Below are 19,981 nucleotides of genomic sequence, written 5' to 3' on the forward strand. Positions count from 1 at the left end.
ATTAATAGAAATAAGCTTTCCAAAATGAAGAAAGCAATGGTCCCACTATTTTCTACAGTAACCCAAGTTCATGTGGAAATTATATTGGGCATCACATTATAAAAGGGACACTGACAAGCTGTCTTTGTATGGATAGAGGGCTGGCATGTGTGAAAAAAGAAAATAAAAAGAAATATATTGTATAACTTGAAATAACAGAACTGGCAAGAATTTATAGGAATGCCAATTCTGGCTAATATCAAGATACAACATTTTATTAAATATGGATTGCAAAGATTCAATGAAATAATTATACAAATAGGTATCTCCAAATACAGATTAGGTGAGCCAAGTCAGGGTGATTGTAGAAGAGGTTCATTCACTGGGTAGGGGTCTGGGCTAGAGAACTTCAAAGAGCGTTTCAGATATTGGTACTCGATAATCTCCATTAGGCATCAATACACATTTTTTTAAACTTAAAAATATTTTATTTTCTCCATTTATATGATAATTTTCAACATTCATTTTTTAAAAATTTATTTATTTATTTATTTATTTTTAGTCTTCAACATTCACTTCCCTAAGATTTTGAGTTTTAAATTTTCTCCCCCTCTTTCCCATCCCTTCTTCCCAAGACAGCATGCAATCTGATTTAGGTTCTGCATATACATTCATATTAAATATATTTTCACATTAGTCATATGGTAAAGAAATATTAGAACGAATGAGAGGAACCACGAGAAAGAAGAAACAAAACACCAAGAGAAAAATAGAGATCAAATAGTATGCTTATATTTGCATTCAGATTCCATAGTTCTTTGTCTGGATGTGAACAGTATTTTCCATCATGAGTCTTTTAGAACTGTCTTAGATCCTTGCATTGGTGGGAAGAACCAAGTCTATGAAAGTTAATCATCACACAATGATGCTGTTACTGTATATGATATTCTCCTCATTCTGCTCACTTCACTCAATATCAGTTCATATAAGTCTTACCAGGTTTTTCTTAAGTTCACCTGGTCATCATTTCTTAAAGCACAATATTATTCCATTACATTCATATACCACGACTTGTTCAGCCATTCCCCAATTGATGGGTATCCCTTCAATTTCCAATTCTTTGCCACCACAAGAAGAGCTGCTATGAATAGTTTTGTACATGTGGGTCCTTTTCCCATTTTTATTATCTCTTTAGATACAGCCTAGAAGTGGAATGGCTGGGTCAAAGGGTATGCACAGATTTATAGCCCTTTTGACATAGTTCTGAATTGCTCCCCAGAATGGTTAGATCATCAACATTCATTTTTGTAAAAAATAATTGAGTTCCAAATTTCTCTCCCACCCTTCTTCCCCAATCACTCCCCAAGACATCAAACAATCTGACATAGATTATACGTGTACAATCATGTTAAACATATTTCCACATTAGTCATGTTGTCAAAGAAGAATCAGAACAAAAGGGAAAAACCATGAGAAAGAAGGAACAAAAAACAAACAACAAAAAAAGTGAAAATAGTATGCTTTGATCTGCATTCAGACTCCATAGTTCTTTCTCTGGATGTGGTTAGCATTTTCCATCCCAAGTTTTTTGTTATTGTCTTAGATCATTGTATTGCTGAGAAGAACTAAGTCTATTGTAGTTAATCATTTAGCAACAGGATTTTAGGCTTTTAAATAGCTGAGGTGAATTCTATCACCTCTGCTATCATTATTGTTAGCCATGCTTCCTGAGGCCCACAGGAATTCATTCTCTAGGAGGTCTCACTCTAGATCAGTTAACTACACTATCATGATTATTGATGATATTAAGATCTTTCTTCCATAGCTATTTTGTGTATTCTTGCCACCTCTTCTTCATCTCTTCTGCTTCTGTTAAGTCTGTGCAATTTTTGGCTTTTATCATGCCCATTTTTGCACGAAGCATTTCCTCCATATCTCTAATATCCCTGAAGACACCTTTTGTCTTTACCATTATATTATTTTCTTCTATTTCTTTGCATTGATCATTTAAGATAATTCTCATCTCTCCTTGCTATTCTCTTGAATGCTGCATTCAGTTGGGTATATTTTCCCTTTCCCCTTTTCCTTTATGTTTCTTCTTTCCTCAGCATACAAGATAAATAGGAAATGATTAAAAGAGGGAAGGCAGTGGAATTAAGAAAGGTTAGAGAAGACTTCCAGTAAAGGTGAAATTTTAATTGGGGCTTAAAGAAACTGGGAATGCCAGTAATTGGAGCAGAGGAGGGAGAATGTTCCAGGTATGGGAGAAAGACAGAGAAAATGATTAGAGCTGAGAAGTGTTTTGTTCATGGATCTACCAGCAAAGCAGTTTCACAGGATGGAAGAATACATGTCAGAGAGCTAGGTGTAAGAAAACTAGAAAGTTAGGAGGCTTAGGTTCTAAAGAGCTTTTAATGCCAAACAGAATATTTTGTATTTGATCTCAGAGGCAACAGGAAGCCAGTAAAATTTACTGAGTGTGTGTTGGGGGAGATGAGCATGTGTGAGTGTGCATGTGTGCTCGTGTGAGTGTGTGTGTGTGTGTGTGTGTGTGTGTGTATGGCATGAAAAGACCTGTAATTTAGGAAAATCACTTTAGTGACTGACTGGAGGATAGATTGGACGCAGCTAAGTGGCATAGTGGATAGAGCACTGGGATGGGAATCAGGAAAACTCATCTTCCTGAGTTCAAATCCAACCTCAGATACTTGCTAGGTGGCATGGATAGAGTGCCAGTCTGGTGTCAGGAAGACTTGAGTTAAAATATGGCCTCAGACAATTACTAGCTGTGTGACCTTGGCACTTAGCACTGTTTGCCTCAGTTTTCTCAATGTAAAATGAACTAGGGAAAGAAATGGTAAGCCATTTTAATATCTTTGCCAAAAAAACCCCAATTGGGTCATGGAGAGTTAGACACGACTGAAAGTAAACAGCAACAACAAAGGAGAATATATTGAAATGAGGAGAAACTTGAGACAGCTTACCCACCAGCAGGCTGTTAAAATAATCCAGGCATTAGGTGATGACAGCCTACACTATAGTGGTGGCAGTGTCAGAGGAGAGAAGGGGGCATGTTTGAGAGATGTTGCAAAGGTAGAATTGAGAGACCTTGGTTGCCGATTATATGAGGTGGTGGTGGTGCGAGACAGTGAATAATTCAAGATTAGTCCTGGGCTACAAGCCTTAAAAGAATCATAAAATTAAAATTTAGTTGTTATTGTCCCATCATTTCAGTTTTTTATGATTCTTTGTGACCCCATTTGAGATTTTCTTGGCAAAGATACTGGAATGGTTTGCCATTTCCTTCTTTAGGTCATTTTGCAGATGAGGAAACCGAGGCAAAGAGGGTTAAGTGACTTACCCAGGGTCACAAAACTAGTAAGTTTCTGAGGCTAGATTTGAACAAAGGAAGAGGAGTCTTCCTGACTTAAGGCATGGCATGCTATCTACTGTGCCATCTAGCTGCTCCAAACCTAATTTAACAGCTAACTAATTTATTAGTAAGATACAAAATGTTTAGCCATAGATAAATTTTGGAGACTCAAAAACATAAGGAACTGTAACATTTTGTGAAATGGAGATGATTTCTAATAGTCAGCCCCCAGGTTTCTCTTCTCTTGATCATCTTATATAAATGTTAACCTTGTTCCCTTTATGAACTCTGATAAAATAAGTCCCCCAACCACAACTTTATTAAATAGATATACATTAGAGGTGTCATGATGGATACCAAATAATGTATAAATGATTCAAAATGTTTTCAAGTACTAAATGCTCCTGAATACAAGTTTTGACACTTTAGACACAAACGTATTTTCACACATTATCTTTTGCCCTGAAACTTATCCGCTTCTATGTGAAATATTTTACAACACTGATTGAATTAGAACTAATTTAAATTAAGTTTATCTCTTAAAGTTTTAGGTTTTGCATCTCTTGGATATATTTTACATTGAATTAATTTTAATTTTATTAATCATAGGGGCATATCTTAAAAAATATGTATAAAAGTTTATATTAATTATATTGGATTTAAATCATATATTATCATTAAGTGATTCTCAATAAGCTATAATAGCCTAGAAAGATCAAGTAGTTTATTAGTTAAATTTTTTTTAAAAATGTGCTTTTTGTAATATGCTACAATTAAAAATATTAGTCTAGTTCTAGAAATAGAATCTGTGTGGTATTAGTAGGAAGATCACTGGAATGCGCAAAAATATAATTAGCATGGTATAAATGTGAATCAGCTCCCGGACCTTGGTGTATTGGGAGGGTAAACATCTCCTACCAGAGATGACCACCATTCTCAGATCTTTCTCATTTCTCTGTGAATTTTTGTCAATAAAACCTCCAGCCACCAAACGTACATTTCCATTGTCATGATCCATTTCATAAGGCTTGCTATCCCCTCCAAACCAGAGAAACTTAGGACTAGACTTTTTGGACATTGGAGAGCACACTTTCATCTAATTGTTTTTGCCCCAGGTGAAAAGATTCCAACTTAATTCCTAAGTCAATTAAACTACTAGCAATTTTGATCACAAACATTCTAACAGTTCAGCTTTTCAGTCTATCAACATTTTAAATTTCTCTCATATTTGCTTGCTAGCCATTATTATCTACATCATAATACCTCAAATAATCATTGCACCATCATACTTTGAATTGAATGAGTTGCTTTAGAATTGTCATATACCACCCATCTACCATTTCTAGCCAGCCCTTTCTCTTTACCTTGAGAAGGGAAAGGTTATGAATATTAGTGACAACAATAGTTGGGAAATATGACTGAATGGATTTTGGTTGGGTTCAGTAGCAAGGGTGCTAGAAAGAGGGAATGATAAGAAGGTGGCATTTCATTTAATTTCCTGTATCTACCAGATTTTACTTATCCTTTACCTCTGTCCTGATGTCTCTATTTCTAGAACATCGGAAATACTTAATAGATAGATATCTCTTCAAAAGAGACGTCAATGAACTCTCCACCCCACTCTAGCTTATTGTTGCTTTTTCCATCCTCAAATTATCTGTACAAATCTTATTATTTACATGCTATATTGCTTCAAAGAAGTAGAAATGCTTGAAAGGCAGAGAATTTTTCATATTTGTCTTTGGATCCCTTGCCTGGAGTGTAGTAGATATGCCATAAATTAAATTGAAATCTTAAAGAGGAAAAAAAAAGCAAGATTTTCCCCATGAGACTGTTAAGTAATTGATGTCAGGGATCATCCCTTAAAATTTTAATATTTCCCACAGACCTTGCACATAAGAGGTCCTCCAGTAAAAAAAAAAAAAAAAAGATTTATTTAATTTGAATTGAATTTTACAGAAGCAACAGCATTTCAAATGACTCTGAACTTACTTAAACTTAGTAGTAATAATATTTTCTTAAAAATACAGAAGAAATTATAAGTTTAGATATTATTTAAATATATAAAAAGACCATAACTGGGCTTTAATGAACTAGAAATCCCTTTTCTCAATTAGTTCAAAGAATATGAATGCTAAATATTACAATGGTATTTTGAGAAATCAGAAGCTTTAATGATTTATGTGGGGATAGAAATAGAGAGAAACTTATGGAAATGTGTTTCTAGGATTTACTCTCACCTTTATGCAAATTCTTTACTGGTATATAAATGATTTAACAGCTAAGGTTCTCACAGTAAATAATTTATTTTCCTACTATATACTTTATGTGAGTTATACACACACTTTATGAGTTTGCCATAAAATGCAGTAGGTTTCTTTATTTAACCTCCTCACTTCATTCACATAAGTGACACATACACCAAAATGCTGCTTCTAGAGAAAGTTCTGTTCCCCAGTAATCCAAATCTAACAGTGTGGAGAATGAAATATTCTGGTTAGTGAAGTACTCAATCACAACTCATGGTAGCATTTAGATGTTAGGCCCTACAAAAGGTGATTCAAGATTGCTTGAGTGGGCACTCCTAAAATGATAGCTTAAAAGTCCCCACTTTTGTATATAACTTTAATAGTCGGCTAATAGGCATAAGCAGCTCAAAGCAAAGACATTTACTAAGATAGGAGAGTAAGAAGAGTAGTGAAGAGGTGGGACTAAGATGATGGAGTGGGGGCAGGTCTTGCCTGAGCTCTTCTCCAAAACCCCTACAAATACCTTTGAAAATGGCTCTAAACAAATTCTAAAGCAGCAGAACCCACAAAAAGATGGAATGAAACTAATTTCCAGCCCAAGAAAACTTGTAAGGTCAGCAGGAAAAGTCTGTTGTATGGATGAGAGAGGAGCACAGTCTAGTGCAGGCAGCACTAGTGCAGACCTCGACTCAGCAAACCCAGAGCAGGCCTCAGGGTGACTGAATTACTGGTAGCAGTGGCAGTTTCCAGAACTCAGCCCACAAACACCAAAGACAAGTTAGAAGGTAAGCCAGAAAGGTCTGTCAACCTAGGTGAGAGCGGAGTGCAGTCCTGCCCTGGCAACGCCAGCAAAGTCCCAGTCACAGAAAACCAGAAGCAGGTCTTGGGAGTGACTGAATCAACAGTGGCAATGGCAGCAGCAGCTACTACCAGAGCTCTCAGACCACAGACGGTAAGGGGGCTGAACAACTGGATCAGAAAGAGATTACGTGGGTATCTTTGCTAGCACTGAGGCAGGACTCTGTTGCTTTGCCTATACTCAGATCCTGGTCAGAGTCCTGGGTGGTAGTCCCAGGTCAAGGAGGAGCTCTAGCTCAGCAGAGCTTGTGGTTCCTGTGGAGTGGGGACCCTCCTCACAATTCCAGGGCAGAAAAGAGTGTTTGTGGTTGCTCACAGACCAGAACACAGGCCAGGAGAGGAGTAAACAGCTCTCCTTAGATCATGCCACCTGGGAAGAACTGAAAACATACAGGTCCTTAGAAATGTCTCTGAAAACAAATGATCAAAATCTGTGAAGTTTGGGACAATGAACCCTCCACTCTGGAAACAGAGCTCTACCTAACAAAGTTTTAAAAGTCAAGAAATAGGCTGGAAAATGAGCAAACAATGGGAAAAAAAAAAAAAACCTCTCACCATAGAAAGTTACTATGGTGACAAGGAAGATCAAAACACACATTCAGAAGAAGACAACAAAGTCAAAGCTCCTCCATCCAAAGCCTCCAAGAAAATTATGAATTGGTTTCAGGCCATGGAAGCACTCAAAAAAGATTTTGAAAACCATGTAAGAGAAATAGAAGAAAAATTTTGAAGAGATATGAGAGTGATGCAAGAAAATCATGAAAAATGAGTCAACAGCTTGGTAAAGGAGAAACACACTCAAAAATACTAAAGAAAATAACACCTTAAAAAACAGACTCATCCAAATGGCAAAAAAAAAGGTCCAAAAAGCCAATGAGGAGAAAAATGCCTAAAACAAGCAGAATTGGCCAAATGGAAAAGGTGGTCCAAAAGCTCACTGATGAAAATAATCCTTAAAAATTAAAATGGAAGCTAATAACTTCATGAGAAACCAACAAACAACATAACAAAATCAAAAGAATGAAAAAAAATAGAAGACAATGTCAAATATTTCATTGGAAAAACAACTGACCTGATAAATAGATCCAGGAGGGGGGATTTAAAAATATTGGACTGCCTGAAAGCCATGATCAAAAAAGAGCCTAGACATCATCTTTCAAGAAATTATTAAGGAAAACTGCCTTGATATTTTAGAACCAGAGGATAAAATAGAAATTGAAAGAATCCACCAATCACCTTCTCAAACAGATCCCCAAATGAAAACTATCAGGAATATTATAGTCAAATTATAGTGTTCCAAAGTCAAGGAGAAAATATTGCAAGCAGCCAGAAAGGAAAAAAAAACAACAACAAATATCATGGAACCACATTCAGGATAGCATAAGATTTAGCAGCTTCTACATTAAAGTATCAGAAGGCTTGGGATATGATATTACAGAGGAGCTTGGGTTATGATGTTACAGAGGAGCTAAGATTACAACCAGGAATCACCTACACAGCAAAACTGAATATAATCCTTCAGAGGAAAAAAATAGACATTCAATGAGATAGAAACTTGCAAGCATTATCAATGAAAAGACCAGACCTGAATGGAAAATCTGACTTTCAGATACAAGACTCAAAAGGAGCATTAAAAGGTAAATAGAAAAGGGAAATCATAAGGAAGTTAATAAGTTTAATGGTTTATATTCCTACATGGGAAGATTATATATGAAACTCATAAGACCTTTCTCATTACTAGGGTAATTAGAAAGAGTATATACAGACAGAGGGCATAGATGTTAGTGGAATGTGAAGGAATGATATCTAAAAATAAAATTAAGGGGGGAGAGGAATGTATAAGGAGAAAGGGAAAGGGAAAAGTAGAATGGGGTAAATTATCTCACAGCTTTTACAGTGGACCAGAAGGGGGGAATCTAGGGAGAGTGAGTGAATCTTACTCTCATTAGAATTGGTGCAAAGAGGGAATAACCTACATACTTAATTGGGTATAGAAATCCATCTTACCCTAGAACAAAGTGGAAGGGGAAGGGCATAAGAGAAGTGTGGGGGGGTGATAGAAGGGAAGGAAGATTGGATGAAGGGGTAGTCAGAAGCATAACATTTTTGATGAGGGACAGGGTGAAAGGAGAGTAAGAATAGAATAAATGGGGTGGGGGAATAGAATGGAGGGAAATACAGTTAGCAATAGTAATTGTGAAAAAAATGAAGCAAGTGTCTCTGATAAAGGCCTCATTTCTCAAACATATAGAGAACTGAATCAAATTTATAAAAATAAGAGCCATTTCCCAATTGATAAATGATCAAAAGATATGAATAGTTTTCAGATGAAGTAATCAAAGCTTTTTATAACCATATGAAAGAATGTTCTAAATCACCATTGATTTGAAAAATGCAAATTAAAACATGTCTGAGGTACAACCTCATATGTATTAGATGGACTAATAGAACAGAAAAGGTAAATGACAAATATTGGAGAAGACGTAGGAAAAATAATACATTAATGCATTGTTAGTGGAGTTGTGAACTGATTCAGCCATTTTGTAGGGTAATTTGGAAGTGTGTCCAAAGGTCTATAAAGTCATGTATATCCTTTGACCTAGAAATACCACTGCTAGATCTGTATGCCAAAATAGATTAAAAAAAAAGAAAAAGAAAAAGGATGAATATGTATAAAATATTCATGACATCTTTTTTTTTCTGGGGAAAAAGAATTAGAAATTGAGGGGATGCCCATCAATTGAGGAATAGCTGAACAAGTTGTAGTATGTGATTATAGTGGAACACTATTGTACTATAAGAAATGTTGAGCAGGATGCTCTCATAAAAACCTGGAAAGACTTTCATGGGCTGATACAAAGGCAAATGTACTGTGTACAAAGTAACAGCAACATTGTAAGATGAGCTGTGAATGACTTAGCTATTCTCAGCAATGCAATAATCCAAGACAACTTTGAAGGACTAATGATGAAAATGTTATCCATGCCCAGAGAAAGAACTGATGGTGTCTTAATACAGATTGAGACATACTTTTTTTTTTCATTTTCTTTACTTTTCTTGAGGTTTTTTTTTTTTTTTTGGTCTGTGGTTTCATTCACAACATGACTATTATGGAAATGTTTTGCATGACTACACATGTACAAAGTATATCAAATTGCTTGTCTTCTCAATGAGGGGTGTGAGGCAGGGAGGGAGGAAGGGATAGAATTTGGAACTCAAAGTTTTACAAACGAATGTTAAAAATTGTTTTTGCTTGGAACTAGGGAAAATAATATACTGAATTAAAAAAAGGTAAAATTAAAAAAAAGAAGGGCTACTCTTCCATCTGCCTTGTGAAAATGTGAGCAAAGTAAAATATGCCCCTTAAAAAAACAAAAACAAAAAAACAAAATTTTTCTCTCTTAAAAAAAAAAAGAATAGCAGTTACAGAATTGTTTCCTCATAAATGTAGGGCTCATTCCTCCCAAAATGAATACAATATTGTTGGAAGTATGGGCACAGAGTATACTGGTAATGAGGCCCACATATAAGAAATACTTATGGTTCGGGCAACTCAAGTTTTCAGTACTTCAAGGCCCCAATGTCATTCTTTCTATTTCCTTCTTGCTGCTTCCGCCCGAACGGTATTCCTGTCAGCTGAGGTCCCTACCCCTGATCCTCCTAATACCAGGATTACTTCTCTCTTAAATCTCTCCTCTGCTACCAGGGGTCATGCCACTTGAAGATGCTTCCTGCCCCAAACTCTCTATCTGTCTCTATATCTTTCGGTCTCTCTGTCTCTATCTTTGTTGTTTTCTCTGTCTATCTGTCTGTCTGTGTTTGTTGGATGTTGTGACTTCCAGTGGCTGAATAGCCCTGTTGAGTAATTGTAGGTAGGAAGGACACAATTTTCAATCTTTAAAAGATTATATACATTTGTTATGATTAGTATAAGGTAGAGATGTGCCAGTAAATGTTTTAAAAATTGCTTCTCAACAATAACCAAAAAAAAAATTGGGCATGAGACACTTGTAAATTTAAACTACATTATAATTTTCTTAATGACCTCCTTAAATCTAGAAACCAACAAAATAATAAATCAAGTCCTGATTTGCATAATTTGCCAGTTTCTGAAGTATAAATGCTCACATAGAAAATTTAACAATTGACTCTCAAGAATCTATTCCAGTTGGCTTTAGAACATCACTGGTAAAATATACGCATGAGGGTTTGCTCAGAGTAATCCCCGATCAATTTGATGCTACTCAGGGAAATCTCAGATTAATGTGATACATCCTCAACTCAATCTGATGATCCTACAAATAATGGTCTTTTGTAGTCATCTCTAGGATATTTTAAAAAACTTTGGTTATGCCCACTGGCACCTTGCTAACAGAGACACGTGTAACTATTGATGATTGTCTAACTCAGGATCAAGAGGACAGGCTAAGAAGGGATGCTACTCTTTATAGTTTATAAAAATGACCTTCCCTACCAGCAGATTCTATCTTTTTTTTTCTATTTTCTTCTTTTCTATAGTTCTTAAAGTGGAAAATACTTTTTCAGTAATGATAGCTGCCAGTGTATGGTAACTCGTTATTTTAGAGGTTACTCACATCTACTGTCCACAGTGGCGAAATTAATGCTTAAAGCAAACACACTTCCATCCTGACATACCTAGTCATGCCCCTTTCTGGTAATCTTAGCACAATATATCTTCTGAGACTCAGTTTCCTTATTTGTAAAATATAGTGAATACCTGTATCTATTTTCTCCACAGGTTTTTTTGTAAGCTCAAATGTGATAATGTAATCTGATAGTATTAATCACTTTGCATACTTTATTGTGGTATATCAATGTATTGATATACATTGTATTGAGAACATAGCATTTGGTGAAGACATTAGTGAAACATTAATGATAGTTGATGGCATCTGGTCATATAGAACAATAAATTCTTCTGAAAGTGACAGATATCTTTATTCAATATCTGCTCCCCAATCACCAATAAACATTCTCATGGATACCTCCTATATCTATTGACCTACAGCTATAGATATCAGAGCCAAGGCATTCCTTTCTATTCCTTGTTCCTTCTTCCACACACCTAGGGGCATTTAGAAGTTTCATAGTGCATTTGCTTGTGGACTTTGACAGAGAAGCCCCACTTCAATTTGTTATCATCACCAATCTTTAACCTCACCATACCATTCATTTAAGTAATCTGTATTTTTAATTTATTCCATAGATATTATTTAAGCATATGCAAGATAATATTTTAAAACAGTATTATATCAGATAATATATTTACTTTTTAAGAAAAAAAAACTGTCTCCTAGGAACAATAATTTTGGAGTGAATTTAAAAGCTGAAATTTCAGGCACCATAACAGGTAATTCTTTGGGGAAGCAACACATGAAAGTTTGGTGGGAGAGAGATTTCATATTATGGAACACTTTTAAAAATCCCATAATAATAACTAGAATTTAGATAACACCTACTATATCCCAGTGTCTGTGGTACTTTACAAATATTATACCCTTGAATCCTTACAATAGCACTGAGAGACAGGTGTTATTTTTTCCATTTTATAGTTGAGGTAAGTGAAGCAGTCTGAGATTAAGTGACTTGCCCAAGGTCACCTAGCTATTTAAATATCTGAGATCTGAATTGAACACATCTTTCTCACTCCAGCCCTAGTGCTCTCTCTACTACACTACCTGACTGCTTATTAAATGATTCCAATGACATATACAAAACTTTAAAGTTCAGAAAGTATTCTACATACATTGACTCTTTTATTTTCACATGACAACAAATGTAGGAAGTGAGTTGTGTAAATAGTTTTATCTCCATTTTACAGGTGAAGAAATGGATGCTCAAAGAGGTGAATAGGTTTGCTCATTCACATAGCTAGCACATAGCAGACCCAGGATTCAACTGTGTGGCTCTTCTGACACAAAATATAGAGTTCCTTTCAATATGCCATAGCCACCTTTGTTATTCTACCTGTGAGAAAAGTCAACCATTGATCAGACAGAAAGAGTTAGGAAAACATGTTGCTAGGTCTCACTAGAAACCTGCTTATAAATGGAAATAGATATCATTTTAAAATTCCTCAAATTAAGTGCAATTAAAATACCTCCTCTTAAGTTTGATGTAAAATATTAGTGACTTTTTTGGGAGGAGATAATATATTGTAACTGATACAGAATGAAAGACCCCTCTTGAGCAAACTTGTTTGCTATTTGTTATATTGTATAGGCATTCAGGCTTATGTATTCATGTCACAGAGACACTGCTCACAGAAATATCTATGACACCCTAAAATATCAAATGGAATGCTCAAAAATGCAAACTTCTAAAAACTTTTTTTTCATTTGTCTGCTGTCGCTTTGTCTCCTTCTCACCCCCAGAAAGCTACCTGAGGCAGATTGAATCTCAAAGATAAAAAAGAATTCATTTCCAGAATACTTTTCTTGGTACATTAAAAACAACTTTTAAAAATCTATTTTCTGGTTACATGTCATTTTTTCCTATCATCCAAGAAATGTAATATTAGGGAAATGTATTGTATAGCCCAGGGCTTTGAAGGACGGGATTGGAATTCAACATAACAACTAGCTTTGAGGTGCGGGCAAACACTGTCTATATGAAATTCAGCAGAGATGAGAACAACATAAAAGGTGAAAGGTTAGATGTTAAAGTAGGTATAATACCTGTGATAATGTAGAAGTTGTAGAAATCTAAAGAATTTGTAATGTATTCAATGAAGAATTCTGTACTTCTATTATGAGAGAAAAATCCTTGTAACTTACAAAGGTCTTTGGTTATAGGACTGGTTAGAAAAACTTACTTACCATTCAATTGCTTTTGGCTCAATTCAGCCCAACAAGGTTTATAGGCAAATTGCATGTTCGCCTGAGCACCTCCAGAGAGTAGAAATCAGATCCTATACCTTTCTCATAGGCAAGAAATTTATTTCTAAAATAGAGTGCATTACAAAAAAGTCAGCCCTGCAGGAAGCTGAGAATATTGAACCAAACCATCAAAAGGGTCATAATCGAACAGTCATCATTAAGTTCCGTCAGGATTTTGTTTGGAGCAAGAGTTTACTCACCAAGTGAAGAGGAAACCCATGTAACATCTAAAGTTGGTTTAGTTTCTTGATTTTTCCCAGAGGTTAAACTATAACAATATTTTATTTTATTTTACCAGAACTTAGCATAGAGAGAATGTTTCCCAAAGTAGGCAATGCTTTGCCTTCTCTGAAGTTTTCCTTAAAATTTGCTATTGCTGATCTTAGTGGAGAAGAAGCTGAAATATGGGGAAAAGTACAGCTTATTTGGAGAAATGATAGCAGCAGGGATAGTGGCATGAAAAAAAAAACTTCATAAATAAATATTTTTTTCTTGATTTTGCAGGGTTATTACCTGTAAAAAGCACAGCACAGAGGTCATGATAACCCAAATGTAGGCTATTTTCCTTGAACTAAGAAGCTTTTTTTTTCATCTTTTTCAAACAGCTGTTTGTACTGAATGTACTTGGCTAGGTTGGGAAATTGAGGAGATGAGACAGAAATAAAAGACATAGTCCTTGCTTTAAAGAATATATCTGTTGGAAGAAACTAGACATTCACAGAAAACAGGTCATAATGAGAAAAGTTTGATTGACAAAATGAGTTGAATTAAAAACAACTATGAATTAGGAGAAAGAAAATATAACTCTTGAATGAAATTATCAAAAACGATGGCAGGGAGAAAGTAGACCTAACTCAGCCTTGGTAGATAGGCATGGTTTACATAAGACATTTATTGTAAGAGGAAGTGCATGGGCAAATGTGTACAAGTAGGGACCCAAATTGGTTCATGGGTTAAAAGATAGTTGGGCCTGACTGAGAGATTTATGTGGAAAAGGAGGGGTAGAGACAGAGAAAGAGAGACAGAGACAGGGAGACAGAGAGATAGAGAGAGAGAGGTGTTGAACAGTCAAGTGAACTAGATTATGGAGGACTTTGAAAATCAGAGCAGAATGATCAGTCTTTTTAAAATGTTTTGCCCTTACAAACAAAAAAAAACAAACAAACAAAAAATAAAATGTTTTGCCCAACCTCAAATTTTATTATTTAAGTAAAATATCCCTGGAATTTAAGGCTCTCCACCATCTGGGCTCAGACTAACTTTTCAGCCGTATTTCACATTGTTCCCCTTGTAGTCTATGCTCTAGCCTTATTAGCCTGTGTGCTATTCCCCAAACATGTCACTATATCTCTTTTCTGTATGACTTTCCTTTTCTTCTTCTCCCTCTGCAAATCATCCCATTGCCTGGAATGGTGTGGGACACCTGGAATTTTCTTATATCCTTTAAGTGTTATTTTTTTTTTAACGTTCAACTCAGGTACCACTACCTCTGTGAAGCCTTTCTTCTTCTCTATATTTAATGTTCTTTTCCTTCTCAATTTACTTTATTTTTGGTAATTGTGCACATGTCATATACCCCTAATAAATTCCTTGACAGCAAAGATTGGTTCCATTATTGTAACCCCAGAGCTGAATTCAGTACGTTGTACATAGTATGTGTCTAATTATTGTTTATTTTTTATAGTTGAATTGAATTTAGGAGACTGAGAACATCAGAAAAGATACCTAAAGCAATACTTCCAATAATGAAAATTCCCTTCAAAAACACATTTTTTTCTGTTGTCAGAAATTCAGATAGTAGAGATGAAATGCCCCAAAAAAGGAGAGTCAAGAAGTCACTTCAGTTATCATTGGTAAAGCCCATTTTGTGTATATTGAGAAGTAGTAGTGGAATTAATAAACAGTTCATCTTAGACTCAGGAAGACCCTGGTTCTATTATTGGGATCAGTCACATTATGAATCAAAATCTACATCCAACTTCTTAAAACCATAAATTACAGAGAAGTTGAATATCTGTTTTAGTAGAAGAAATTTGCTAAGTGGGAGTTTTCCCTACACTAGAGAGTAGGTGGGAGAGGATAAGGAGGGTTAAGGTTTCTGTGAAAATATGCAAACACCGAGCTACATGATGGAGATACAAAACCAAAAGAAGAAAAAAAGAAAAGAAAAAGAAAAAGAAAAAAAGCCCTTGCCCTCAAGAAGTTTTTATTCTGGTCAGAACCTCTGTGTCCCTGGGGGGTGGAGGCTCCTCTGCCACTGGGGCCAAGGTTGAGGCTGGTGTCAGCACTTTGCCCAGGAAGGCGGCCTATCAGAACCTTCAGCTGCTATTGCTGCTGCTGTTGCTGGAGCTTGACCCAGTCTACCACCAAAGGGAGCTCTCTGCCCCTAGAACTGGGAAGCTTCAGGGTTCAGGTACACTGAAGCTGCTGGATGTGGGTGAGCCAACCAGATGTCTTCTGTGATTGGGCAGGGCAGTGGGGCAGCAGTTATATTGAAGACCCAGGCATAATGGAGCTTGCCAAGCTAGGATCCCTACCAATAGAGAAGGGTAAACGGATGACTTCCCAATTCCACCAAAATTGAAGAAGAGCAAACCTGTCCATTACCCCAAGAAGAGGAGGAGGTGTGGGTACTGACATTGCCCCTATAAGTCCACCATGCCATGGAGAAGATGGAAGAGTTTGTATGTAAGGTATGGGAAGGACACTGGCGGATCATCCCCTATGATGTGCTCTGTGACCGGCAAAAGGACAATGACTACATTCTACATAGTCGTAGACCATCCATGCCTTCCTTCTGTGCCTGTTTTAAGAGCATCTTTCTTATCCACACTGAGACTGACAACATTTGGACCCATCTACTTTGAGAAAGTGGTCTTCAGAATGTTTTTTTTCTGGGTGCTGTGCTCTGCCTCAGCTTCTCCCGGCTCTTTCACACTGACTGCTGTCATTCAGAGAAAGTATCTTGGACATTTTCCAAATTGGACTATTCAGGGATTGCTCTATTGATCCTGGGCAGCTTTGTCCCATGGCTCTATTACTAGTTCTACTGCTCTCCATGGCCACAACTCAGCTACCTCTTCATTATCTGTGTCCTGGATATCTCTCCACCACTGTGATCTAGTGGGACTGTTTTGCCACACCCAAAAATGGACAAATAAGAGCAGGAGTGTTCCTGGGACTTGGTTTGAGAGGAGTTGTGCCTACCATGCATTTCACTATTGTAGAAGGTTTTGTCAAGGCCACAACAGTGGGGTTATTTCTTCCTCATGGCTGTGATGTATATCACTGGAGCTGGGCTATTTGCTGCCCGAATTCCTAAGTGCTTCTTTCCTGGCGAATTTGATATGTGGTTCCAGTAACATCAGATTTTCCATGTCTTGGTGGTGGTTGGCAGCCTTTGTCCACTTTTATGGCATTTCCACCTTCAGGAATTCCATTATGGCTTTGAAGGTGGTTGTACTAATTACTCCCTTCTCTGAATCCACCCACCATCGGGGTAGAAGAGGAACTTCCCAAGTATTTTTTAAAAACTGTTTCTCTGCTGAAGCAAAAGGAAGACTTGAGTTGTCTGTTTCTAGAAGAAACTTCTTAGTACATTCCATACCAGCTTAGCCTCAGCCCACTCTTACACCTAATAGGCTGTCAATTCTCAATTTCCATGTCTGGAATTGGAGGAAATAGTCTGACTAAGGCATTCCTCTCCTCAGAACAGCAACCAGTTGCCTCACGTGGACAGTGTTTTGAAACTCGGGTTGAAATTCCTTTCCACCTTCCTTTCTCCAGTCATTTTGGAAATAATTAAAGAATTGGGTCTTCTTCAGAAATTCAATTTCTAGAACAAAATGGTCCCTCATTCCTATTTTGTAACCTGGCATAGCACTAGCCATTCTTTTCATAGAATACTTTTGAAAACGACCATAACTTGGTCTCAACTTTCCAGGATCTGGATCTGCATATACAGCAATAGGAACAAAGCCACCCACTTTTACCACACTGGCTAATCATGGAAGTTTATCCCGGCTTCATCTAATTTGTTTTAATTCTCCTACCACTACCATATCCCCCCAGCAGAATGATGAAAAATTACAGTGAAAGAAAATATTTGATATTTAATACTAAGCTTTGAAAAATGGAAATGGGTGATAGAAGTACAGAAGTTGATATCTTCATAAAAAGAGTCAAACTCAATACTGGCCTGGGTACTGGAAGAGAGCATACTCTTTGCACATTCACAAGAGGTGTGCAGTTTACAGACAACCCTCTTGTTCTCACTTATATCCTTCTTATGCTTTTGCTTGAACTCAGCAATGAAATAGTTGATCATGCAATCATCAAAGTCTTCCCCACCCAAATGGGTTTCTCCAGCTGTGGACTTGACTTCAAAGATGTCATCTTCAGTGTAAGAACAGATATAAAAAGTTCTGCTTCAAAGGTCAAAGATCAACACATTTTTTGACACCAAAGTTTTTGTCCAAGCCATAGGCAATATAGTAGTGATTGGCTCATTGATCATTCAGAGCACATCGAGACCAGGAAAGCTTCCAGAATCTTTGGTGACCTGACACTGGGGAATCACTGAGGTAAGTACACTAACAGCAGCATTTATAACAGTCTTCCTAAAGAAAGCTTTGTCAATTTATTTCATTTTGGTCAAGATTATAAAAGATACTTGTTCTAGGTAGAAACTTCTGGTCTCCCCTTCTTATTGCACTTGGACTTTAGGCCTACTTGTGTTATTCACCATCATGAAAGCCCAGTGTTTCTTGTCTAATTTTGCAACTGCCTCATCAAACTATTTGGCATGAAAGACTGTGTGAGTTGGGTTCATTTCAACTTGATTCTTTGCAGCATCACCAGTTAAACATTCTGTTGTGGGGAAGGTGATACAGCTCAGGGTAGTTCTGTTTCCTTGTCATTGACAATGATCTTCACTCAATGTTAGAAGGATCATGGAAGGAAAGCCACACTAATACTTCATTGTTGGAGCTGTGATATGGTACAATCATTTTGGAAAGAAATTTTGAAATATGTAAGTGAAGTGACTAAAATATCCATAGACTCCATTACTGAGCTTATAATCCAAGGAAGTCACTACTAGGAAAAAAATTCTCTATATATTTCAAATCATTTGTAGCAGCACTTTTGGTAATAACTAAAAATTTGAATCAAGCCTATCAATTAGGGAATGGCTAAACAAATTGTGAAACATGAATGTTATGATGTATTACTCTGCTATAAGAAGTGATGTGATGAATATATAAAAGTATAGGAAGATCTATGTGGACTAATGCAATGCAAAGTACTAAGAGAAAATATAACAATATACAAAATAAATTAAAAAAATTTAAATGGAAAGAACAGTAATACACCAAAAAATCAAAGGTCTAAGTGACAAAATTATAAAGATCAAGGAATCAAATGAAGAAATATGAGAAGACACTCCCCAACCTATGACTTCATGAATTTGGGAAGTCTATAGGTACTACACATTGCACATAATTTCATACTTTTTAAAAATATATATTGATCAGTTGTATTGACTTTTTCTCTTTTTTGTCTCCAAAAATATTATTTCTTATACAGGATTTCTCTCCAGAGGAGAGAAGGATGGGTTGGGGGAGGGATAAATAGGATACTTTAGTGATTTAAAAAAGAGTACATATCAATAAAATTTATTTAAATTATGTTAAAAAAGAAGCTTTTATTCTAGTGGGAGATGGGAATTTTAACTCATCCATCATCTAGAAAGAAGAGATTTAGCCTCTTCTGAGCTCAGTTTCCTCTTCTGCCAAATGAGGAAGTTGGACTAAAATTTGTTAGATCTCTAAATTCTATATATATCCTTTCTTGATACCTCTTGGTTTGGGTACTTCATTCCTCCTCCTCCAGACACTGTGGCCTATGTCTCAAGTTCTTTGCGTTAATGAGGAGAACATTCCAATCTTTCTTGAAATGGTTTCCTTCTGTTGCTATGTTCACAGTATGACCCAGATACAGAAGTGGGATCTCCCCTAGAACAGACTTAGTATGTGGGATCTTCCTATCTCATAGCTGCTACTCCAGAGATGAGACAACTAAACTCTCATACCTCCATGTAGACCATTAAAAGGGGATTTGCTCATAGAGGACCTATAAATTAAGGATCACTCTAGAGGGTTAGAAAATAAATTGGAAATGAACAAAGAACTATAAAAGCTATGAATAGATGGCTGATAGGAAACCTAGTATGGTCTTCAGTTGTTATATCTCCATTGCTACTAAGCTATTTAAATCACAGTCACATTTTCCTTAAACTTTAGTCAAATTCCAAAGAGTATATCAAACCGTGAAGGAATATTCAGGGGATTTTTAGACAAGGGGAGGTTTAGTTTATTAATTAATTGAATCCCATGTATCTTCATGCTCTCAGGCAACAAGGAATTGAGAGCTCTACTTGTCAGACTGAATGATGAGGATATGTTTCTTCATAGTTCAGCTAGAGTCTAGTAATGTGTAATGTGGATAATTTTCATCTGTCACTGAAGACAGAACTTTTTCCCCAAAAGGTGACAAAATTTGTAGAGAAAAATATCATGTCTAATATGTTATGAGTTATCCACAACACTTCCCTATTCATTTTC

The 19,981-nt window shown here is 36.3% G+C and overlaps 1 pseudogene; it reads left to right on the forward strand.

The window, feature by feature from the left end:
- Nucleotides 1-6,240: 6,240 nt before the first annotated feature.
- On the forward strand, nt 6,241-16,840 carry LOC114023796 (annotated as a pseudogene).
- The last annotated feature ends 3,141 nt before the right edge of the window (nt 16,841-19,981 follow it).

This window comes from Vombatus ursinus, unplaced genomic scaffold (genome assembly GCF_900497805.2).
Source record: "Vombatus ursinus unplaced genomic scaffold, bare-nosed wombat genome assembly UNPS02014818.1, whole genome shotgun sequence".
NCBI lineage: Eukaryota > Metazoa > Chordata > Mammalia > Diprotodontia > Vombatidae > Vombatus > Vombatus ursinus.